The 24,818-nt window shown below is 47.1% G+C and overlaps 1 protein-coding gene across 4 annotated transcripts in view; it reads left to right on the top strand.

Annotated features, from left to right (window-relative positions):
* KCNJ16 (potassium inwardly rectifying channel subfamily J member 16) overlaps window positions 1–24,818 on the top strand; it is a 35,108-nt gene that overhangs the window by 5,810 nt on the left and 4,480 nt on the right. Inside the window, exons 2-3 of one of the 4 annotated variants that reach the window (XR_011155838.1) lie at window positions 6,474–6,581; window positions 12,289–14,196. The exons of 1 other annotated variant lie outside the window; for it this stretch is intronic. The gene's annotated coding sequence lies outside the window, so the exon portion shown is untranslated. Of the gene's footprint in view, window positions 1–6,473; window positions 6,582–12,288; window positions 14,197–23,859; window positions 24,059–24,818 lie in introns of those variants that run through there. 2 more of the 4 variants (XM_069032990.1, XM_069032989.1) reach the window with 2 other exon arrangements.

Below are 24,818 nucleotides of genomic sequence, written 5' to 3'. Positions count from 1 at the left end.
ATCTAAACCTCCACTGGTACAACTTGAGGCTGTTTCCTCTTGTCCTATCCCTTGTTACTTGGGAGAAGAGACAAACCCCACCTCTCTCCACTCTCCTGTCAGGGAGTTGTGCAGAGCCACAAGGTCCCCCCTGAGCCTTCTTTTCTCCAGGCTGAGTCCCTCTCCCAGCTCCCTCAGCCACTCCTGGTGCTCCAGACCCTTCCTACCTCAATTGCTCCTCTTTGGGGTCACTCCAGCACCCCAATGTCCATAGACAATGTCCACTATGCTCTATGGAACTCAGTTTCTCCTCCCTTGTGAAAAACACAGGTTTTAAACCCCAGGAGTGCTTAATGCCCCCAGTACTGGGCTCTTGTGCTGCTCTACCAGCACAGGGCCAAGAATTTGTCTCCAGCCTGAATTGCCTCAGCTTAATGAGGTAGGACACACATTAGTCCTGGTGCTAAACTGCTCTGGGGGGGTGTTGGCTGTTGTTGAACAGCTGCTGGATTCTGCCCCAGAGGGAAATCTATTTACAGGTTGTGTTTGGGGTTGTAAAGTTTGCAACTGTGCTGGGGGAACAGCAGAGCCATGGAGCCGTTCTGAATTATTAAGAATGTTCAGTCACACAGAACAAGAACCATAAACCAAGGGGTCAGGTGCTGGCTGGCCCCGGGGGGTGTGCGAGCACAGGTCACCCTCAGGCCAAGGGCTGCTGCTGAGCAGCAATAGCTCAGTGGGCAGAGCCCATTAGCAGTTGCCCTCTGGCCTGTGGAGCTGGCTGCATCCAGACAGCTCAAAAATAATGTAACCGCACTGGAGAGACTGTGCATAGGCAGTGGGAGGTTCTGGGAGAGATCTGCAAGGAATACAGGACCTGGAATTACAAATGTCAGTGAAAATTCTGATTTTTCCTTACTCAAACACTTTTGAAAAAACCCCAACTTTCTGATCCTCAGTAACAGTAAGATCCCTGTAGGACCAAGGGGTCAGCTCTGAGGTTGGCAAGGGCTGGGCTATTTCTGTTGAGTATCCCATCTGAATCCCCCTGCCGAGGGCTGAATATTTAGGATTTCCATGGCAACCTATTTCTGAGCCCCTCTTCTAGCCACACTGACTCTTGTCAACTGATCCAGGGCTGCTGGAGGTGGCGGCTGAATTTATTCAAGCAATCACATTCTCTTTTCCAAGGCTAATGCCCATGAATACAGAGCTAGCCGAGTGAATTGCCAGGGATTCCATCCCCATGAACATGTATAATGTTCCAGCCCTGGAGAGCAGCATTTAATTGATGAGTGGGATTATATTTCCACAGCAATCATAACAAAGTCAAGGCTGGCTTTCTGTGGAAGGCAATTTGCTGGAATATCCTCGCTGCCGAGTTGTCCAAGAAACCTTTTCCTTTATGGACGAGCAACAAACTGAGGCTAGGTGCACTCAGCTCTTTCCATAGTCTACAAATAGCCCATGAAGCCAACTCAGGAGCCACGCTGGGGTTGCCTTGGCTACGTCCATTAATTTACTCCATTATCACTGGGATGCTGATTGTTTACCTGCTCAGGAATTAATAGTCAGTCCCTGCTATCCTCAGATGGCTGCTCGGGGCCAATGTAAAATGGATAAGGGCTCATTGTAAATCCCACAGGAGTCAATGGGCATCTCTGTCCCCGTTTCCTTCAGAGCTGGAATTAGCCAGCCCCGCTGCCGTGCCCTGAAATATGAATTTTTTGTCCTCAAAGCACCTCTGCAAGGTAAGGTAAAGCCACTGACTCAGGTCACGGATGGAAAGCTGGGGCCAGAAAGGCGACCTCAGCATCACCCAGAAGTGCTGCCCCTCGTCTGGATCTGCCCCTGTCCCTTCAGTCTGGATTTCTTTCCATGGGTAGTGGGATGTGGAGAGAGGAGAGCAGCATGCCTGAGGTTGGCCCAACCTGGAGGTAGACACAGGGACAGGGAAGCAGCTGGAGCTGGAAACTGGGAGGTAATTTCACATCTTGTGTAGGCAGAGAGACCAACAGCTGCATTCAGATGCCTTTTTATGAGGCCTGGCTGGAATTAAGGAATGGAATTAAGTTCTGCTGATGGCTTTGGAAACAAGAGGGTGGTGAAGAGCTCAAACCATCTCTGACCTATGGCGAGGCAAGCAGAAATGTGCAGGGGATGTGCAGTGAGTACCTGTAGACCTTGGGGGAGAGAAGAGCTGTGGTCAGAAGCCAAACCCCAATGCCACACTCATCCTTCTTCATGGACAGGCAGGAAGCCAGCACCTGGAATCTTGAAATTCCCAAGTGGTCAGAAATGTTTATCCTTCTCCTGAAGTCTGAATTTAGTGTGGTTTAGGTCCACCTTAGTTACTGCAGGAGGAGAACATCCCTACCTGGCTTATCCCAGGATATCCTGTGCCAGAGACAGGGAAATCAACCTGGATGTCTTGAGCTTTTTATCACAAAAAGAGCTTTTTTTTTTCCTCTTAGCCCAAGCTAGGTCCTGACATGGAAATTTTCTCCTCAGTTGACATTAGAATTAACTTGTTGACATCATTAGCAGAGCACATAATAGATAGTTGAACTGCTCTGATATTTATCTTTAGGTCAACAGCTCTTGAGACTCCAGAGGCAAATTAGAAAAGAGCATAGACTCTTTATTAGTAGAACTTAATTTAACTGTATTTAAACTTCATTAAGGAGTAAAAAAAAATGACCTTTCTTAATGCACTCTTGCTTTATAAAGTATGGAATAAGAACATTAGATTAGTTTGATCCTGGTTCTTATTAGGCACCACAGTAGATGAGAATGCACAAATTCCCTCCTTGAGTTAGGACTCTTGGGTGTCAAATCAAAGCTCAGGTGCTCCACAACCCATTTCCTTTCCTCAGTGTTTTATGTTTCCCAGCCCTGTAATTCTCCCCAGGAAACCAGCAGAAATCTTTATTTCTTACCCCCCTCCCTGCCCGAAGTAACAGCTCTGGTGATTTAAACAATCAAGCACATGTTCTTACACTGTCTGCACCTCCTGCTCGCCAGAAACAGGGATGTGGTGAGGAAAACCATGGAGGAAAGGAAATGACATTAACCTTTTCCATCTGATAAATAAGGGCTCTATTCAGCTGCAGTAATCCACATCCTCCCCTAGAGATCCAGTTAATGTAATACCTCAGGGCTCAGCTCATTTCAAATTATTTCCATGCTGGCCAGCTGATTTCTTGGTGAATTATGCATGGAAAAGGACTGGAGCCCTCCTGTCATTCCCAACACCCTGAACACCCTCTGGGATGTGCCAGAGGCTCTGTGACACCCCCGTGGCTTTTCTGTGCCCCCAAACAGGGACTTTTGTGCTGATTTTCATGTGACCACCACTCTGTAAGCGCTGAAGGTCCCACACTTTGTCCCCTGTGCTGCTCTTCTCTGCAGAGACCTTCTCCCTATCCAATCAAACATTCAGCACCTGCAGTTTTTATGGAATCAAAAGAGAGTTTGAACTTGGAATGGGTGGAAATTTAGAGCAACAGCCTCAGCCAGGGTGCAAAAAGGGTTCTGCACGTGTTTGTGGGGTTGGAGGGGATAGATGTGGAGCAGTGGTCACTGCAGGGTGGACTGAGGGATCCACACTCCCAAAGGATAAAAGCTGGGGATTGAAATGTGGGGTTTTTTCCCCTTTTTTGTACATAGATGGCTCCAGTGTCTGCTCAGCTGGACCTGCCCAAGAAACCTGTGGAGACAAAGGGTGTTTGCAGGCACTGAGGGAGGGTTTTCAAGGCAGGACAGGGAAACAGGGAACACAGATCCACCTGGAAATCAATGGGAAACACCAGTCTGACATGAAAACATGGGATTTATCTCAGCTGTATTGATCCACAACCCACTGAAACCATGGGAATCTCATCATTGGCATCAAGGCATTTGGGATTAAGTTCCTACATTATGAGACACGTTCCTTCCTCGTTTATGTTTTTCCCTTTAGGGAGTGTAACTACCAGAACAGAACAACCCAAAGTCGGGTGCAATTTTGCAACTTTTCTGATGCCTTAACGAGCTGTGCTCCCAGGGTTCATTACGAGGCTGTCTTGAAACTTGCTGGTTAAACAGGAAAAACAAGAAACCTGACCTCACCGGAGTGCTTAATTGAAGTGCATTTATTGACTGGTTTGAAGCTCTTACAGCAACTGTGTTTGCTGAGAGCTGAGGGCTCTTGGCTTTAATTCAGCCCTGGCCCCTGGGGCAGACACAGCTGTGACTGTCACACTCCAGGGCTGGGCTTCGACTGGGCAGGAGCTACAGCTGGAGATTGGAGATTTCTCTCTCCTTGTGATGCTGCTCAGCTTGTCTCCCTCTCCAGGACTCCCATATGGGATGAAAATGCCAGAGCTAAAGCAAGAGCATCGTGCTGGGCATGTTTTTGATGGTTCTTTGGTGCCAGGGCAAGTAACCTGAATCAGTAAAGAGAACAAACCCCTTTGCCAAAGACCTTAAAGATTCTGCAAGCTGCAAATCTTTTGGAGGCTTTGGATCTCCAACCTCATAATGCTGAGGAGGGAGGACTGAGAGAAATCTAAATCAGTGCCAAAGGAAGCTGCAGCTGGATCTCTGCTGGCAAATCGACCTTCGATACAGCAGTGCCGACACTGGCGGGTGCTTAATGCTGCTAAATTCTTCTCCCCATCCATCTGCACTGGAAATTAAGGCAGAAAGCTGTAGCCTGTGACCGTGCTGTAACCTGAAGAACAGTTCCTCACTTCCCTCAGCAGGCAGTGGTGCCTCCAGCCATGATCCATTAGCACTGAACTTTGCCCAGTTTTGTCTGGATTCAGGGAACTTGTTCCACTGGCAGGAAAGATTTCGGAGCTTTTTGTGTTATCTCTCTGTCGATCTTGAGTGGGGAGCTGAGCACAATTGAGAACAGTTGCCTGATGAAAGAGGCAGGGAGCGAATGGGTTCTGCAGGAGGCAAGAGGAATGGAAATCAGTCCTGGAATAGATGGAAGAGATGGAATAGATGGATGTGGCCCTCCCCTGGTGCCGGAGATAAAGCTGAGCTTGCAAGAAGTGGAACAAGACACTTTTGGATATGATGTTGCACCGACTCCGTGTGAGACCCGCTGGTTTCACCTCTAATCCAGCTCACTGTAATGTTAAATTAAACTGGCTGGGGTTTTTTCCAAAACTTTTGGAACCCTTTTGGCTCCGCAGAGCTGCTGCTGCTGCTCAGCTCAGAGCGACACCAGCCCCAGTGACCAGGTAAAGGAAGCCTCTGAAACCTCATTGTTACAACCCAGCTGCAAATCTGACCCAGAGGAGATGAAATTCTGCTCAAGGAATCGGCGATGCAAATTTATGCAGATGACAGTCATTAGTCTACTCTGTGTTCGTTTTTCTTCGTGCTTGAGACAGAGGCAGCGACTCTGCAGAGAGCAGGCCTGGAAGTTGCAGATTTGTGCCCAAACTGCCAACTTAAAAAAGCTTTAGAGACCGAAAGAGGCTGACTGTCCGTTCTTCTGGAGATTGCGGGGGAGTGGGAGGGGTGGAAGCTGTTTCATCACCGGCCACCAACCTCTTGGCTGCTCTTTCCTGGCGTTTATTAGCAGATACTCGTGCAAAGCTCCACGGGCAGGAGGGCACAGGAAGCAGCAGCAGTGAATTAGGAGCAGGCAGAGTTTGTTTGGCACAGCCCTAATCTAAGAACTTAGTGATAAAGCCAGGGTGAGATCAGTGTCTGCGTCTTGGTTCTAACACTCTCCAAAGGGCTGAGATTAAAAACATGGCAGTAGAGCATTCCCAGGGATGTGTTTTGTCCACCTGAGCCAGAACACCTGGGAAGGCCTGGGGAAGTGGAAGCTTTGGACACTGACCTCATTTCTGGGGTCATTATGGTCTGTTAGAAACCTCCCCCAGCTCTCTGGGATCCTCTCACCTCTCAGGTGACAGGGACAGAAGCTGAGCTGGTGTCTCTGCAACCAGTTCAGAGCATGGAGTATTAGAGGAATCTAAAATAACCTGCTGTGAGGGCAAGTTAGCAGCAGCACAGGGTTCTGAGGGAAAAAATTAGGTTTTCAGACATCTGTTGGTGACATTTATTACACAGAGTGGTGCTGGGATGCAAGGATAAAATCCAAGGCCCAAAGATATTTGTGCTGCCTTCAAAAAGCCCTTTCCACTTTTGCCAAAGCCCGCTTGTCAAGGCTGCACTAAAGGGGCTGTAATTACCTCTGGATCAATTATCAGGGAAATGGGGAAGGTTTGGGGTCAAGTCAGTTCCTGGTGTAAATCCTTTGGTTGCTTCATGCTTATTGCAAAGCAGACCTTGAGCCTTTTTGAGAAAAACAATTGGAAAACTGCTGGGCTCCCCAAAGTAGCATTTTTCTCACCAGTTCAAATGTGCTGAAAGGACGGGATTTTCTGTGAACTTTTCCCAAACAGTCTTGCTTTTTTTTTTTTTCCTTCTCTTTGAGAGGGGGAGGAGTTGTGTCTAAAAAAACAAACCCAACCTGTCGTTCTCAGCTCTGCCAACCTGTCAGTCCAGCCATGCAAGAAGAGAGGGAGAGAGACAGAGGAAAAGAAAGGAGGGAGTGAAGCAGAGATTCTTTCAACCCCCAGCAGGACTTTAAGGTAAAGCCCATTTCTCACTTCCTTAATTGCTCTTTTCCCCGTGTTTGTATACGTAAACAGAAATTCTGTTGCCTTAGAGAGCTTTAAACTAACTAAACAACCTGTGTGGGCATAAACTGCTTATCTCGTTCAGCTGGAGGGGTGTTTGGCGTGTAACCTGGCAGCTCGCTGGTTGTTGTTTGGAAGCACGGTTCGTGTGGCTGGAATTCAGCAGGACAGCGTTCATTTGAATATTAAAGAGAGGCAGAGCTCTGGTGCTTGTTCGAGTTTCAGGGAGGGTGTTAAGCTGTGTAATTGCAGGGCTGAGCCAGGCTCTAATTACCGCAGATCAGGGTGAGAACTTGTCGGAGGAGGGAAACCCTTCCTAGCTGCCGGCTGCAGGGCTCTGACACCTTCCCCTGGAGCGTTCGGCATCGGCCACTGCTGGGGATGGGATGTGAGACCACACAGCCCGTGGGGCTGACCCTTTCTGTTCCTTTCTGTCCACTTCGGGAGGAGTTCAGCACCCTCTCATCACCAGAGGAGCAGCAAAGCTGCCCACAAGAATTCCTGAGTGAGGAGGGCAGAGCAGCACCGGCACTCTGGGCTCACTCCGAGGAAATTGAGGGTTGCAGACTGTGAGAAAGGGTGGCTGAAATGAATCAGAAGGATCAGCCTGCCCAGAGCCTGCCCTGGGAGCCTGCTCAGGGTTTGTTGGGATGGTTGGATGAGTGTGGGCCAAGCAGCGAAGGCCTGAGGAACAGGCATGGACACAACTTTGCTGGATGTGAGTGTCTGTGCAGGAGCACCTGTGTGACCTGTACCCAAATGTGTCTGTGCAAAGAGCCTGCCGAGAGATGCTCCCCCTCCTACACTATGAAAATCCACAAACAAACGTGAGGAAAAAGGATCCTGCTCATCCCCCCTAGAAATCCCTCTATTTCTATATTTCTAAACCCTGAGCAAACATTTGAAGCTGTCCTAAAAGCAGCAAAACCCTTCTGAGCAGGCTGAGGATCTGGGAAGGTCACCCAGGAGGCAGAGCTGGGGCAGGATTTCCTTTCCTTGCTGTCTCTTTGGGGTTTTCAGTCCTGCAGCCATGGTGCAGGTTACATGTCTGGTAAAGCTCCCCTGGCAGACAGAGCAAGCTGAAAGATGGCAGAGGGAGACAATGCAGCTGTCACTGAAAGGCTTGGAATGCCTTTGCCAGGGCTTTGGCTACACAGTCCTGGCTTCTGCATCTTCCTGGTTGTCAGACTTCCTCAAATCCTTGGCCTTGGCCTGTGGAGCAAAGGTCTTTCCCATGGCAGTGGCCACCACAAGCCTGGAAATCCAGAGGGGATCCAGGCTGTGAGAGGTGCTCTGCCCAGATCAAAAAACTTTGCAATGTCCTGGTGTTACATCATTTTCCTGTCTTCTGGGATTGTGTTCTCCTGGGAGCCCTGACTCATTCCCCGTGGGGATGGTGATACAGAGTGTGATTATAAACATTTAAAAAACAAACCCTCTTCTTTTATAGTGTTTTCTGTAGTATTGTTGTGAGCTCTTGCTAGAGCCAGAATGGAGAGGGAAGTGAGGTGGAGAAGAGGAAGTGAAAATTTAAGTTTCGGTGGGGATAAACTCTCTTACTCCTAGTTACAGTAACAGAAATTAGTCACTGAATGAAGGAAAGGAGGAAAATCAACTTTCATGGTCTCTGCAAAGACTTCACTGATCAACTCTTCTCTTCTCTTCTCTTCTCTTCTCTTCTCTTCTCTTCTCTTCTCTTCTCTTCTCTTCTCTTCTCTTCTCTTCTCTTCTCTTCTCTTCTCTTCTCTTCTCTTCTCTTCTCTTCTCTTCTCTTCTCTTCTCTTCTCTTCTCTTCTCTTCTCTCCATCCCACACTCCACCATGCTTCTGAGCATTTCTGAGACGAGAGCAGACATTCAGCTGCACTCTCCTAATTCCTAACCTGGAAAAGGTGTGAATGCAGTGGACAATGAGATTGGTGCTGCTAAATCAGCTGAGCCCCGCAGAGCTCGGGCAGTTGATCTATTACCAACAAAACCAGGATTATTGCAGCACTTGCTGATGGATGGTTTGGCAGCGCTCAGCAAATGTCAGCTGATCAATCAGAGTTAACCAGCTGCAAACTCGCTAAATTCAGGCAATATCCAGGCAATCCGTATTTTAGATGGGCTTCATTAGTGCAGCAACCTCTCTGTGCTAGAAGTGTCAGAAATACCAGCCAGGTCCTCCCCAGGACGGCTGTACCTGGCACTCCGGAGGCAGAAAGGGCAGGGACTGATGGATCGGTTTCTAAAGAAAGAAGACTTTAGCAAAGGATGCGTTGCCAGACACGAAGGTTGACGTGTGAGCCGCCCCTGTGCCAGCAGAGGTTCGGAACAGCTCGTGGAAAGGTCAGGTGGGAAACACTTCACGCTGAGACAGTTTCTGCCTTTCACCAGGACGCTGCTCCCTCACCTCAGTGTTCCCTGGCGTGACTGAAATTCTGGAGATGGGCTGATGCTCTGCCCCTTTTTCTTTCATTAGTCACCTTTCTTGCCCAATACTCTCCCCCCCGAGCTTTTGGTGAGAAAGTTTGGTAACAGAACTCCCCCTTCCAGTAATTCATTGTGCAATTAAACTGCCACGTGATAAATACAAACGAGCCCAACAAGCAAATACCACCCCACATTTCTGTCTGCTTTTAAACCGGGTTAAGGGCTTGATTTGATTCTTCATCTTTTCATCTTCAGTTGTAAAAGAGGACTCGTCTGTCCTGTCTGGCAGGAGGCAAAGCTGTAATTCAAGAAGTCTCTGTGCTGCATTTCACAAGGAACTGTTCATTTCTTGTATTTTCCAGTCATGATTCCCTCATTGGTTCCTCTTTTTAAAGCAGCTAAATTCATGTTCTGAGGGTGCAGAGTGGGGTGGATAATCTTCAACTCCTCAACTCTTGGTGGTGACACAGTGGGGTGGGGAATTGGAAGAGTGGAGACGGCTTCAGCCCTTAATTTCCTGTGGAAAAGTTCAGCAGAGGAACCACTGAATTTTGGGGTTCTCTTTGCTGTCGTGGTACAGGAGAGTAGGTCAGCACTTCCCTGAGAAGAGCTAAGAGCTGACATTTGATAAAAATCAACAGTCTGGCAAACAAACTGAAAAAAGAGGCAATTTTGGTGAACAACCATTTTTTCAGGCAAGTTTTCCTCAAGGGAAAACCAAGAGAGGGGCTCACAGAGCTGTGTGAAGAGACTCATCTGGATAGAAGAGCAACACCAGCTGGAAATCTTCCACGTGTAATAAAGGCATCTCCATTCCTGAGACAACTTCACAAAGCATCTCCAGTTCCTTTTAAAATGTTCTCTCTCAAGCTGGTGTCAAACTGGTCAAACTGGTACCGAATTCTGTGCGTGTCAGCACTGGGGCACTGGCTTGGAGTGGCAGAACCAGCATCCCCTGGCCCTGCTCACTCTTGCCTTTACAGACCCGATCTTTGATGGCCAAGTGGTCCTTTTTGCTCTCCAGGAAATGCTGATCCCCAGCAGCCCTGGGAGAAAGAGCAATTTTCTACCTGGCTTTGTCCCACTCAAGGGTAGATTGAGACAACTCTGAACCACGGAGATGATGTTCATTTAATAAAAGCAGAGGCCATAAAACACAGGCCACTTTCCACCAGAAATCTCAATGGGGAAATTCATATATTTCTATTTCCCCTCCCAAGCCTTCAGCAGCTGTTTGACTATTCATTAAAATCCTCTAGTTTTCCACAACGGAGTGAGGACTCTTTCCAGGAGCGGCCTGTGGTGAGATTTCCAGTGCACTCTTGCTTTGGATAGCCTAAGAATATTAATCTTTTCATGGTATTTTGTCACCACAACCAGTTATTCCACAAAGAAAGCAGGCAATTGGTGCCTCATGCAGAAAACCCCAAGTAACCCTCCAACAACTGCTGCGAATTTCTGTTATTCAGGCCTCAGAAAGGTTTGATTTGGACTTTTTTCAGTGGGGATAAGTAATTAGTGCTTTGCTTTATCTGCAAGGGTCTGTTCAAATGGAGCTCAATGACTGGTGAAGCAGTTTTGGATGGAGGTGCAGTTGCCCTGGCAACAATCGGGAGTGAAATCAGAACCTTTTGAGCAGCCAGTGGAATGTGGTTCCACTTGGATGACAATAGGTCAGAGCATTTTAACGGGTAAAATGTAATCCAGTACAATAGGATTTATTGCCACTATGACATCAGATTGACACTATTCCTGCAAATTCTTCAGCTTGTGACAGAGCTCGGCTCAAATCTGCTCAGTGGAAAAACTTGGGAAATGCCGTTAATCATTTTGTTTTCCAAACCAACCAGAGCCTGTGTGTCCCAGGGGGTCGGGAGGAATATCTTCCAAGCGAGTGAAATCTAAGCTCCCTGCACAGAGCCCTAATGAGTGGCTGTCCTGGACACAAGGAATGGTTCTGAGAGCTAAAGGCTCCTTTCTGCAGGGTGCTGAGCGTGCTGGCCCAAATCTGCTGGAGAACTTCCGCCCTTGCTTTATTTTATAGCGCCAAAATAATTCCCGGTGATTTCCAGGATGGTAATTCAGGCTCTTAAACCCGATTGCATTTGCTGACAGACAAGACCTTGCAGGAGCGAGTCCCAAAGCAACAGTGGAAGAAAAGGTTCCCTGTTCAATGTGGAGGGGCAATATTTCATCCCTCCTGCAATAAGGATCCTTTTCTTCTGGAAGATCCCAGAGTTCTGTCTAAACTGATACAATGCCCAGGACCAGGACAGGACAATGTGCTGCCTGCAGCTTTAAGGAAATGCAGGTTAGGGTGCCAAAATCTGTCCCTCTACCCTGAACCAAAGCACAGAAAGTTTGGCATCCCTTGGGATGTCCCTACAAACCTCTGCCACACATAGAAATCCAGAGCCACCTGTTTTGGTGACATCAGAAATGGCCCTTAGCACTCATTTCAAGTAGGTGGCCCTTGGACCTTTCACCAATTTTCCTTTCAAATCAATGGAGATTGTTCCCATTCATTTTTTAATAGGAAAAGCAGATTTTTCTCTCAGTCGTGACTGGTACCCTGCACATCCTTTCATTGTTGACTGGAGGCTTTTGCAACAATAAAGCCCCAAGCTGGTGAGCTGTTCCTCTCCTTGGAATTCGTTCTGGAGAACAATCGAGCCAGACAATGACACAACCTGTTCCTTGTCTTCCTCAATGGGAAATGGGCTCTGAGCTTTGCGAGGCCATCCATAAACAGCCAAGGGTGTGGGAGGCGAGGAGTGACCTCAAAGGCAGGTTTTACACGGCAGAACAAAGAGATCTCTGAGCCTGATTGGAAAAACACCCCGAGAGCAAACTGATGGCAGAATATCATAATTACCAACACACGTCACGGCGTGGCTGGAGCCCCTGGCAGCTCCTTCAGACAGCAGGAGCAGAGTCCTGTGTGACTGCGGGGCCTTGGCAGCAGCGGGGACATCGGGGACATGGCTTCATCCCTCCAGCATTGCGATGGGCTGGAGGCTCATCCTCGCGGATGTTTGGGCCATTGCTGCTCTCAGATGGCTTTCCCTTTGTTCCAGCACTCCTGGCCTCCTGCCAGCACCTCTGAGGTCGCTTTTTACTTCTCCTTAATCCGTGCTTTCCCTCCCGAGCGCGATCAGCCTCACAGTTGCTCCCATATAAGACACCCGAGTGATGTTTTCTGGGTTTTTTTTTTCTGTGGGAAACACTGCTTTGTGTTCTTCACAGACTTCACTTCCCGGAGATCCTCTCCTCCCGAGGTGATGGAGCTTAGCACCATACGGAATGTTCCTGAAGAGGAATGCTGCCAGCCCGAGCTCATGATTCGGGGCTGGGCAGGCCTTGGGAGTGATTTGGGGTTTCATTAATCACCTTTGGATTTGTGCGACTTCGGAAGGACTCTGGCTCTGAGCGGGAGCAAGTGATGCTGTAATTCCATTTGATTCAGTGAAAACGGGAGTAAGAATGACCCAGGGAAAATATAGGACACAAAATAGGATCAATCTCCCACTGAGGCTGCATACATCACCTCTGAAGTTAATTTAATTTTGATGGCCAATCATTCATCCAACTCCCAACTAATCTGGGGACAGTGGCAGTAAGTTTCAAACCAGAGGGTGAAATTCTCTTTAGCCACACTCTTGTCTCTGGTGACAGCACCCCTGTAAATTCAATGTATAATAAATGAGAGAGGCATTTATTTCACAGACCCACAGCACCTGTGAGGCCAAGTAGAAAAGTTGTCTCTCAAAACAATCTTTGGGAATTGCTTTGGCAATAAAATCAACCCTACTGCAGTTTAGATATCACTTTTTGTGTGTGGAGTGTTGACATTTGCAATGTAGCAGGTTTTTATTTGATGTATTTTTGTTAACATGGGCTCTGATAAGATCTGCTCGCTCCTTCACACTGTTTGCCTGGAGAGGTAAAACAGGAAAAACACGGCTGGCTGAGCAGCTCCGTGGCAAACAGCTTGGAACGGGCTCAATTCCCATTAAGCAGCTCCTTCACTCAGCAGTGCTGGGGGAAAACCCTCCACACAAAGGGCGACCACAGAGTCTCAGATCCCAGGCCTTGAGGGGGACAAATCAGCCTCTGTGCAAGTCACAGGGAGGCAAAAATCTGATTTAAAACATCCCTACATTTAATTTTTTTATCAATGGCAACTTCTAGATATATGCTTCTTTTTTGTTTCGTTTATTTTTAAATAAGTGTTGTCATTTTTGGAAACAGATCAGTATTTTGGACAAAAAATAATATTAACTACCCCTGAGGCAGCTGAAGGATTTGCTGATAAATTCATTAATATAGGACTGAAAAAACCAATTTGTTGCATTCCTCCAGTGGTTTTTTACAAAGCCTTCACTGAAGATTTTACCTTTCTGGCTCCAGTTTTAGGAAGATTTGCAGCAGGTTTATGTTCATTCTTATTATGTGCTTATATTTAAATATTTGCATGAAGGTTTTCCTTAGATTTAAACCCAATATCTCAGCTCTTAGATAGTCGTTATCCCACATTCCTGGCCTGGGGTTCCTCTCCAGCCCTTGAGAAGCTGATTGAAGGCTCCATTCCTTGGGATTCCCATGGAAGAAGTTTGGGATTTGCCACCAAACCAGTCTGGCAAGGGCTGGTTTGACACAGAGTGGATGAAAATGGGTACAAAAATAAAGAAAATAGGAAATTACATTAATAATGCTGGTAGCAATCAACACAAATGAAATAAAGATGGTCAAGGTTCAAAGGTTTTTCAGCAGCATGAAAAGAACCTTTTTAAAGTGGGCCAGGCAGATTGGGAAGGTCCTTCCCAGTGTCCCTGCAATTATTGCCACGTGCACAGGAGAGAAAGAACCCAGCTGTGGATACAAAAATGCTGTTAGCAAGACATTTTCCTGCTTCTTTCTAAGCCCGTGAGATACTTTTCTCTCTCACAAAGATAGTAGCAGAGCTCTATAAACACCTGCGACCTTGCAAAGCCTTGTTTATGGTACAGCAGAAAAATATTTTGACAATGGATGTTTTAGGATTTTAGCCAATCACCCCAAGGGGTGGCTGATCCTTTGTGCAATTAGACTATGAAGAAAAAAGTCTATAAAAGAGTTTGTGAAATAATTAAATAAATCAATCTTGCTGCACAATTCCTGCCTGTTGGATCTCTCCTCTCCTCCCTACGGCTGCAGGATACAGTAATACCCAGCAAGGAAAACCTTCCCTCAGTTACCTCTGAGAACTCAGAATGCTCCCAAATACAACTCTGAAGAGCAGGAGAGTGGGAAGACATAAAAAAAAATAGGATTAGATGTGAGAAATGCTGTTTCAGAGGTGATACATTGATCCAAAGAACGGGGAATTGCTGCAGGTAAGGACTCACTGGTGCCGGTGGAAATATTGAAAAGGATCTTAAGGATGAAGATCTGAATCTGGCTGTGGATGGAGAAGAGAGGTGAAAGTTGAAACTGGAGTCAGAGATGATGGGTGTAGCTCATCCCAGGAAATATTTGATGTGGACAATCATTAAAGTGCAGGCCTGGCATAAATGATTGATTTAGGGTCAATGTTTCCATCTTTAGAGGAATGAGTAACTCATCCAAGGATGTTTTAAAAATGGGGGAGAAGAGAGGTTTGAAGGGATATTCTGCCTATCTTAATATTGCTTAGAATCCTATTTTTTGCATCTGTAACTCCCTCAAGTGATCAGGAACAAGCTGTGGGACAGGTTCAGGAGACCAAAACTGAAGTTATTCAATCTGAACACTGAGGTTAAAATAAAATTCTGGAATATAGGGCCCAAACACACACCGCTACCTGTGTTTTTCCACACTATTTCAATTATCTGGCTTGCAAAACACCAAGATTCTGTAAATCAGAGTGTTGGGCTTGGGAAGGGAATGGCAGTGGAATCCAAGAGTGGCCAGCACCATGCTGAGAGTCAGCTCCGAGGAAATAACTCCTGGGTTTCAGGATGAACTCCCTTTCCAGGCCACAGGCAGCCCTGCTGAGACGGGAGGATGGATGGATGGATGGATGGATGGATGGATGGATGGATGGATGGATGGATGGATGGATGGAGGGATGGATGGATGGATGGATTGGATGGATGAGGATGGATGGATGGATGGATGGATGGATGGATGGATGGATGGATGGATGGATGAAGATGGATGGATGGATGAGGATGGATGGATGGAGGGATGGATGGATGGAGGGAGGGATGGATAGATGGATGGATGGATGGATGGATGGATGGATGAGGATGGATGGAGGGAGGGATGGATGGAGGGATGGATGGATGGATGGATGGATGGATGGATGGATGGATGGAGGGAGGGAGGGATGGATGGATGGATGGATGGATGGATGGATGGATGGATGGATGGATGGAGGGATGGATGGATGAGGATGGATGGATGGATGGATGGATGGATGGATGGATGGATGGATGGATGGATGGAGGAATGGATGGAGGGAGGGATGGATGGAGGGATGGATGGATGGATGGATGGAGGGATGGATGGATGGATGGATGGATGGATGGATGGATGGATGGAGGGAGGGATGGATGGATGGATGGATGGATGGATGGATGGATGGATGGATGGATGGATGGAGGGAGGGAGGGATGGATGGATGGATGGATGGATGGATGGATGGATGGATGGATGGAGGAATGGAGGGATGGACAGACCAATGTCTGCTCCAAAAGGTGTTTAAAGTCAGCTCTGAGAAAATCATCCCAACCCTGAATTTCCTCCAGACTCTCTGTGGAGTTAAATGACAATATGGAAACTCATAACTCTGCCAAAGTCTGCGGACCAAAAAAAAAAGGGAGTGAAGGTTTAACAAAGTCCTGGTTTCTTAGAAAGTGCTGCTGCAATTCCAGCAGGCCAAGCCAATCCCGAGGTGGATGCTGCCTGTGGTGATACTGAGAAACCCAAGTGCCAGCTGGGATCCGGAGCAGGAGATCAAACACAACCCCTGTGCTGCCTTCGGCGGGGTTTGGATCAGCCCCCTGAGCTCTGAGAGCATTTAATCCACTTCACAGGCCGGCTGAGAAACGTGGTGACATCCAGAGCCCACAAACGTGCTTTGGTTTGGATGAGGGGCCAGAAACTCGGGGTGCTCTGGAGGACTCTGGGCTTTGGCTGGGGATAGAGAATGGAGAGGAAAATCAGATTTGGGTGGAAAATCGTATCAGAGGTGGATTTCTGCTTTATCTGTGCTCCCAAATGAAAGGACAGTCACACGAAGCTGCTCAGAAAAGCAAACAGTGGTTCCTCACCCCCAGTGCTGATGGATAAATTGACTTCCTGAAGTTCAGTATTTGACTGCCTACCTTATCTGTGTCACTCACAGTTTTCTGGTGCTTTTCCTAAAGAGAAAAAAGCACTGACACATTGTTTGACTTGACACTCAGCTGTATCTCAACCTCTCTTTAATTTAGGAATGAGTTTGAAAGTCTGAGTCAGAAGTTTTGGATGGTATTTCCTAAAAAATTCAGTCATAGTGGATGTGATTAATTTTATTTGCATTTTTTTGTTGTTTTTTTCAATTCTCCTTCCCATTTCCGCAGAAAAATAATGCAAAATGATGTTTTCACTGTTAGATCTGATGTTAGTTCTGAAAATGTAAAGGCTTTGGTGATTTAATTGGCTTTTGGGATATTTTTTTAGGTGGGATGAGGCAGTTTCTGAGTGTTAGAGCAGAATTCCTGCTGAAGTCAGTGGCCTGAAGTTGGGATCAGTGGTGGCTTGACAGTGTTCCTGTCTCCCCTGCCTGTTAATAAGTGATGTCAAGCTGGACCTCAGGGAACTTCCTACAAGGATTGGGGAAGAAAAATCCTAAATCAGAGATCCTCAGGCTTCCTGCTCACATTTCCCCTCCCGATCTGTCGTATGGAGCTCACTCGTGTTCACTTGGGAGTCAGATTTGTTCTGTTCCTGTAAAATGCAGCAACAAAGCATCTGCTCCAAACTCCGTGGACACCAGCACAGGGATTCCCGGCTGGGAGCTGCAGCCTTTGGGATTGGCAGGATCAGGACCTGCACAGGTGATCTCAGAGCTTCTCTGACCTTCTTGGTGATAGCCAGGTCACCTTCCCTTCTCTGGGGCGCAGGACTGGGAGCACTGAGCCCCACAGGAATGCCAGAGGTCGATCTGCCCTGTCTGCACCTTTGCTGTTCCACAGACTGGAATAAGGCACACAGGAATATTGGAATATCCCTGGATAAGGGACCCAGCTGGGGTTACAGTGCCTCCAAGTTGTGCTGTCCCAGTGCACTTTCCTGGCTCCTTGGTTTCCAGCAGACAGGAAGGAGAGGAGTGCGCTGCCTGCCTCAGGAAGCAGAGCTGCACAGGGCGACGTACAGGAAGCTGTTCCTGAGACTGGAAGAACCCTTTTGGAATAGCAGCTCCTGCCTGCCCCCAGATTCCCAGATTATTAATAACCTGTTGTGTTTTGGGAAGGGACAGAACAGCAAATAAGGGAGCTGAGGGTGTTGGCTCCGTTAAACGAGTGCTCAGCACTCTCTGATCTCGTTCTGCATTGTTCCTGACCTGCCACTCACCTACTGCTGAACGCATTAATTCATTAATGACATCATGGCTATTCAGAGCTGCAACAAACTGTTCTGCTCCTGGCCAACAAGGGCCGGGGGGAAAAGTTCCTCGAGGAATTTTGCTGTGGCTCTGAAGGCGGAGGGAAATCCATGAGGTGCAGCATGGGGTGGGATGGGAATGAAGCTTCCTTGGGCGTCAGGGCAGACACCCGTGTGTCAGGGGAGAAGGAAGTGCTAATTAGTGCTGGCACTGGTATTTGATTGCCTCACAGCTAATTTGCATTAAAGCCCGGGGGCCTGCTGAATTAAGGAATAGGTTGGTTACTGATTTCCAAAGGGAGAAACCTGGATATAAAATAAACTTTTCAGCTGTGCCATCTCTGCATGGCTGCCCCGTCCCTGGCAGTGTCCAAGGCCAGGTTGGACGGGGCTTGGAGCACCCTGGTGCAGGTGAAGGTGTCCCTGCCCATGGCAGGGGTGGAACAAGATGATCTTTAAGGTCCTTTCCAACCCAAACCGTTCCATGATTTTCTGTTCTAGGATGTGTACCAACTGTACCGCCTTTAAGAACTGAAACTAGAGGAGCTTGAGCAGAAATGGACACCCTCTGGTCCTGTCAGCTCAATATGAAAATTCACATGGCTTTCAGCTGATGGGAAGAGAACCAGGAGGAGGAATTTCCAGGCAGGAGCGGGAATTTCCTGGCAGGAGGAGGGGATAACAGTGGCCCTGGGGGGTTCCAGTTGCCCCATTCCAGTGTGGGATACATGGCAGGGTCACCTCTGAGGCTTGGCTCAGGTGCTCCTGGTCACTCTCTTTCCCTGCTGGGCTGCCCCAGCTCAGCCCCAGTTCAGGTTCAGTCGTACTGGGGCAGCCTGGGGCCCCTGCACCCACCCAGCCCCGCACGAGGGGAGGCTGAGCTGGGATTGCTGTGCCCAGTCCCTGCTGGGGCCGGTCCCATCCGGGCAAGAGCTGCTGGGAGCTGAGGGTTAAGAAGAGGAAGAGACTCCCCAGAGGGAACAGTTTTAGGTTTCCCTCCTGCCAAAGTGTCTGGGACAAAGAATGGCAGCGAGGCCCCAAATCAAGAGCCTCGAGTTGCCAGCACTTTCCATCTCTCCCGGTATTTCAGTGTTTCCACTGCTGGCTCCTGGCTACAGCCGTGCAGTGCATACAGGGCAAATAAATCAAAATAGACATTTGCAGCTTTCTATGGATTTTGGGAATTGCTCTGAGTGGGAAGCAGGGAGCTGCTTCCATTTAAGCCCATCCTGTGGCTCTGAAATGGGCAACCAGACTTCACCAAGGAGCAGCTTTCACTCTGTCTTGCCTGACTTTAAGGAGCCAAACTTCTGCATTTTTGTTTTTATTTTTTTATTGGTTTTGTTCTAAGCAGATCCGGTTTCACTTAGATGAATTAAATGTCAATATATCTGTTGCTGTGCCTTCTTCCAATGGGGATCACGGCACCACTGCATGACTCGAAAACATCTGCAAAGCTCTGCTGCTCTTTGGTGCCTGTGTCTGTTCTTTAAAATGCTCAGTAAACACTTTGATATCGATTCTTTAGCTCCCTGTCTGTATGGAGCCATTGACTAAGAAGTCTAAGAAATAAACAACATTTTGCTCTGAGTTGGGTGTGTTAGAATCAGAATGGTTTGGGTTGGAAGGGACCTTCAAGATCATCCAGTTCCAACTCCAGTGTTTTCTTTTCTTTCTGTACTTGCTATGTTTTAATCTGCTGTTGAGAGGATTTTGTACAAAAAATGCTGGAGGGGACAGGGGTCGCCTGCAGGGTGATGTCTGCAGAGCTGTGGGCTGCAGGCTGATGGAGCCCTTGGTGACCTGCAGCACTCACTCGTCTCAGCTGAAGGGATGCGAAGAACAAAATTTTTGCTTTCAAGGGAAAGCTGAGCCTTTTAAAAGCTTCACTCTGATGGCATCCAAGATGTCACTGTGGATGTGAGATTGAAGCTCCCTCTGGGATGTGCTCCACCTGTGAAGGCAGCACCACTGGAATGCTCCTGGTCATGCTCTGTTGTGGGAACCCCTCTCCTAAATCCCTGCTCCCCCAGGCCTGGCTCTGGGCTCAGTTTAGGGGGTTTTGTGTTCCCTTTCCCCTTGTAGAGCTGCCTTCAGTGACCTGTGGGGATCTGAGCTGACAAACATTAAATATGTTGGCTTAAACTGACAGAGAGCAGGCTTGGATGGGATATTGGGAAGAAATTTCTCCCTGTGAGGGTGGGCAGGCCCTGGCACAGGGTGCCCATGGAAGCTGTGGCTGCCCCTGGATCCCTGGCAGTGTCCAAGGCCAGGTTGGACTTGGAGCACCCTGGAACAGTGGAAGGCCGGATCAGAAGGGTTGGCTGTGAGTACCAGAAGAAGTCCCTTTGCAACAAAAAGAGTGAAAGGAAGAAAGGAAAGAGAGAATAAAGAGCCTTAATGCTGTCCTGCAATAGATTTATTTAGGTTTTGTGGGTGATGGATTTTTTTAAAGGAATGACTACTGTAGCCAATTCCAAAGCTGCTCCGAAGGTTCTGACTTGTCACATTTCTGGTCTCTGAGCTGAAACCCTTCCAGGGTTACACAACAATGACTAAAACTGGAAACCTTTCAGATCATTTCCAAAATGAAGCAGGAAACTGAGGTGATTGCTAAAGCAACACTGGAGAGAGAGAGAGAGAGAGAGACACCACTTCCATGTGTGGGGGTGAGAGTGAGCACCCAGTTTAATTTGGAGGTTTTGGGGTTGTTTTCTTCTTGATTTAATCTCAGAACAGAATTATCCTGGAACCCAGATCTTCACATTGTTTTGCTTAATGTTTTACAAACTGGCTGTTGACTGAAGTTGTCACCGAACAAAAATTCACCCCTATTGTTTACATAATGGGAAAAGAGAGTCATAAAAGGGGTGTAGCAGCAATTTGTTAGGTATTAGGTTATGGTGCAAGAGGGATTATCCTCACAAAGCACTGAGCCCTAAACTCCAAATATCGGGATTAAATTGACAATTACATCCAGTGAAAGTCTTTGAAAGGCTCAGCTTGATGCTCAGGGCTTTGAAGTGACTGTTCCGAGGGAGCTGAAAATCAGGAGTTCAAGTTGTTCTGGCACAGCTGCTTTGCTCGAGAGGAGCTACATGAAAATACAAATATGATAAGAAAATCTGTTCCTGCTGGTGTTTGCTTTGTGGCAGCTCTTCACTGGGTAGAAGTGGGTGCTGGGTTTGTTCTGCTTCTGCCACTGCATTCCTTTATGACCTCTGAAATACAGGAATTTCCTCCCGTATCTGATTGGGGTGATGTTTTTAAACAATACCAGTTTGGGGGTTCACTGTGCAGCCCCCTGAACACAGATCTCTGGAGCAGTTCTGTATCCCCCTGAGCACTTCAGGATCCAACACAGTAAAATCCTGGCCTTGGCTGAGATAATGAAGCACTATTAAGAATTGATTAAGAATTATTCTGGTTTTTGACCTCTGAGTCTGATACATTTATTCTTTAGAACAACTCTCTCCCATTTACCCTAAAGAAATCTTCGAGATTTCTCAGTTTCTGTCTTCCTGCCTGGCTTCACTGCTCCATTTTTATGTCTGAGAAACTTTCATTTGGAGGGGGGAAATACATTTATAAGAACGGAGAGCAAAAGTACTGTGAACTTCAGCAGTGCTGCAGCGCAAGGGGAGGCTCACGATGTGCACAGACATGCCCAGAAATCCAGGAAAAAACCCACAGAAAGTAAAAGCAAGACAGAAAAGAGGGAGGGTTTATGTGTCAGCATTAGGGGAAGGTGAAAACGCTTCCTGGCAACATCTGAGAGTCATTTGCATCAACAGATCTTGAGCTTTAGTGAGGAGAGAATGTTTTTAAATCCTCCTCCACCCCCTTTGTGAATCTTTAGCAGGTAACAGGACCTCTCATGGAATCGTGTGGCTTTCTTAGGGATGTGTCAGATACTTCCAGTTGGGAAAATCAGCTTTTTGAAATTACTCTAAGGTTGAAGCTTATCAGTCTGGCTGGGAGTCTGTGGTTTGGTAATAATTTGGTCGTAATCAGAGTCTTCGGAGTGTTCTGCAGCAGTCAGAGTGCCTCAGCAGAGGGAGGGAGGAACGGCTGCGTTCCCAACTTCCCTGTCCTCGTCCGGAGCAGGGAAATCACGTGTCTGTTAACGCTGTCCCCAGGAATGAGGGACAGATCCTAATCCTGACTTACAGAATCCAGGAACACTGAAGGGTGGGTCTTTGGACCTGAACGTTCTGAGCAACATCAATGTCAAAGAGTTATTAATTATGATGCATGATCGTTAATTGTGATTATTATTGCACTCGGGAGACTTGAAGAGGTGGCCTTGAAAAGTGCAGGTTTGGCTTATCTGTAAGCACACCCAGAATACTGGGGAACATTTTTCAGTGCTTTGGAGTGGCTGAGGGGGTTATTTCCAGAGATTTCTGATCACCTGGGGCAGTCTCCACTGGGCAGTTTGGGGTTTTAGGTCACCTGGGGCAGCCCCCACTGGGCAATACCAAATGCTTCCGAGAAATCCAATTTTCAACACGACCAAGAAAGCTGAACTCAGGTCCTGGGAGCAATCCTGGTCTGGTAACCTTGCTCTGCACTGGTTCTTTTTTCCTCTATCCAGCTCCAGGGCTGGATATTTGGTTTTGGTTTAGGGAGCTCTGCAACACATTCCCGTTCTTATTGCAGACATACTTTGGATTGTTTTGGAAAATCCCAACCTGTTCCATGGCTTCTTATACCAGCCAAAAACTCATCTCAGACATCCATGGCAGTATTTGTATAACTGCAACGTGTATTTAGGAGAGACCCTGTGTAGAGTCAGAGCTCCTAAAACAAGGCCCCTCCCCATCAAAGTTGTCTCCTGGTTGTGACAGACGACCAGGAGATCAGAGCGGCCTTTACCCCGTTGCTCTGTGTGTCACAATCCAAGGTTCTTCCCACCAAAATCTGAAGGTCGTGCCAGCAAAACACAATTTTGGAAATCAGGCGATTTTCTGATGGCGACAGCGGAGAGTGGAATTCACTCAGGAGCCTTGGATTCATGAGGTTGAGTCCCCTTTAGAGTCCTGCGGTGTTTGGGAGTGTTTTCAAGGAACTCTGGTTTGAACCAGTCAATAAGAAAACTGCTAGAATCATGGAGTCATGGAATATTAAGATGGAAGGGATGAAGGATCATCCAGTGCAGCTCCTGGCCCTGCCCAGACCCCCCAACAACCCCACCCTGGGCATCCCTGGCAGCGCTGCCCAAACGCTCCTGGAGCTCTGGCAGCCTCGGGGCCGGGACCATTCCCTGGGGAGCCTGGGCAGTGCCCAGCACCCTCTGGGGAAGAACCTTTCCCTGATACCCAACAAAACCTCCCCTGGCACAGCTCCAGCATTCCCCGGGTCCTGTCCCTGTCCCAGGGAGCAGAGATCGGAGCAGCCCCTCATGACAAAGACCTACAGATGTTTTTATTTAAGATTATACTGGCTCCTGGTTACAATTCGCTTCATTTTCACACCTCATGTTATGAGGCCCTTCAAACAAAACAAACAAACAACCCTCAACAGTTTCCAGTTTTTGTTTGTTGTTAAATATGACTTCGAAAATGTTGGGTCAAGCATCTTCAATAGACCAGGCTGCAGTGTTTGTTTAAAACTCTGAGCAAAGCAAGTCATATGAATGTTTCCAAAGACCCTATTCCAAGAAGTATTTTTGGAAGCATTAATGTTGTGTTTTTTAATGAAGGCCACATTCTGAGGCTACGACACCATATGTCACATTCATTTCTGGGCTGGAAAAAAAAAAAAAGGAAAAAAAAAGAGAAAAAAAGAAATGGAAACTATGTTTGGCTTTTAAGTGTTTTTGGATGAATGTCTCTGCATGCTTGTCATTGTTCCTTGGATGAGAGGAGAGTTCTTGGGCTGTTAATCCAGTCCATCCAATATATTTTACACTCCATGGGCCTGACTCTCCTCTGCCTGGAAGTGTGTGCAGTCATTTCTGCTCAGGCAAAGGGACTGAAGACCTGAGGAAAAAAATTCCCCCAGGAGAGTTGGTTTTCCTGAAATTCGCTTTTCTTAAATTCATTTTCCATGGATTTGTTGGTTCCATTGAAAACCTACATCCGAACTCTGAAACCAGCTTAAAAATGGGAAAAGTGCTCATCATTTTTCCATCGAGAACTTGCTGTTTCTGGAGGAATAATGACAGGTTTCCCACAAAAATATTAGGGTTTTTTTTTCCTTTAGGAATATCAGTTAGAAGCATGAAATTGGCAAACAATTGGAATTGTTCTGCTGTGTCCCCATCACTTCTGACTGGTTTGTGTGTCAATGGTTGGGATGTCATGGAATGAGCTGGAGACCTGCAGGAAGAGGATTTGCCTTTTTAAATGCTGTGTTTTTAATTGGATTCCAGGTGATGAGGAAATTCAATTCCATTTCTAAGGTAACTCTTGTTATTGGTCACTAAATATGGCCCAGCAGTGGCACTGCTCAGTTCTTCTCTGCTCTGACCAAGGAATCTCCTAATCCACATCACTTCCTAAATTTGTGTCACCCACAACTTCCATTAACACCCTCCATCTTTGTTTCAAACTCATTAATCAAGATTTAAATAGTATTGGCAGCCGGATTTTTTTTTGTTTGCTTTAAGGAACTGTTTCAGAAGCTTTCCAGGACCTCAGAGAGGTTTCTTGTTTCATTTGAAAATAATGTAAATAATGTAAATAATGTAAGTAATGTAAATAATTTTCTCCAAGTTGAACAAACATGTCTGTGTAGCACCAGCCCAGTCAAGTTCACTTCCATGAGCAGGTTTTTCTAGGCTGAAACATAAATAATGATGAATGATTGTCTGTTTGATTAATTTTCTGGTTAAAACACACCATCACTGCATTTCCCTGCCCATGTGACTGAAGTTTTTCCTCTAAATAAAGGGGTTTTCCCAGTTTTTTTCTAATGGAGGAAAACAAGGAAAATTGCAAAAAACAATTAATTACTTCCAATATTTGGCCTAATTTAAGTGGTTTGTGCCACTCCTGTGACTGCTCAGGGGAGCTCACCCTGCTTTTAATGTTGTTTCATGGGATCATTAAAGGAGTTACTCACAATGGGGGTCACCACAAAGGTTTTGATTTCTCTTTTCATCTACAGACCAAATTTTAGGGTTGATGAGGACATTTCCAATGGGTTGGATTTTTAGCTGT

Source organism: Aphelocoma coerulescens, chromosome 18 (assembly GCF_041296385.1).
Source record: "Aphelocoma coerulescens isolate FSJ_1873_10779 chromosome 18, UR_Acoe_1.0, whole genome shotgun sequence".
Lineage (NCBI taxonomy): Eukaryota > Metazoa > Chordata > Aves > Passeriformes > Corvidae > Aphelocoma > Aphelocoma coerulescens.
The sequence above is the reverse complement of the archived record's forward strand: the minus strand, read 5'-3'. Positions and strand labels throughout refer to the sequence as shown.